We start from the raw sequence: 768 nt of genomic DNA on the forward strand, positions 1-768 counted from the left end.
TAATATAAATAATATTAAAATAACTTTAAATTACATATTTAAAGTGACCATTTCTTTTAAAAAATAAAATAGAAAAATTATTAATTTGGGCGGAAGTAGTAACTTGTTGATAATATATTTTTAAATGTTATGTTACATTAGAAAATAATTACAAATGATAAAGGCTCAATTAGTAATATAGTAGAAATAATATTTTAATAATCAAAAAGTAAAATAGAGGGGTGAATAATTGTTCTCCAAATTTGGAGAACTACTATTCAACTCTCTATAATTGAAGAATAGAAAGTGAAATAAAGAGTGATTGGAGAACTCATTCTCTATTTTACTCTCCAAATATAGAGAATGGAGAGTAAAATAGAGATGGGTTAGAGATGGTCTTAGTCTAATTATGTATACAAATGATCACCACAGATGCAAAGATTAATAACGCAGGGATTAGTTATGCAAGGATTAGTAATGCATGGATTAGTAGTGCAGGGCTTAGTAATGCATGGTTTATTTTTATAAAGTGTTTGGTTCATTGTTTTTCATCTCATCTTGTGTTTGGATTAAAACTTTATAAAAAGCTTCTTTCCAATTATACCCTTGAATTATTTTTTAATTGGGTCAAGGTAGATAATTGTCGGACAATATTATTTTTTAATGGCCTTCTAACTAGCTATGCGAAGAAAATTTTTATTGTCATGTTTGCTACTTTTTCACTTGAATTATTTGAGGATAAATAATTGTCATCTTACTAAATTGATCACTCACAAAATGTCATTTTTT

This window comes from Solanum tuberosum, unplaced genomic scaffold, assembly GCF_000226075.1.
Source record: "Solanum tuberosum cultivar DM 1-3 516 R44 unplaced genomic scaffold, SolTub_3.0 scf00012, whole genome shotgun sequence".
NCBI classification, from domain to species: domain Eukaryota; kingdom Viridiplantae; phylum Streptophyta; class Magnoliopsida; order Solanales; family Solanaceae; genus Solanum; species Solanum tuberosum.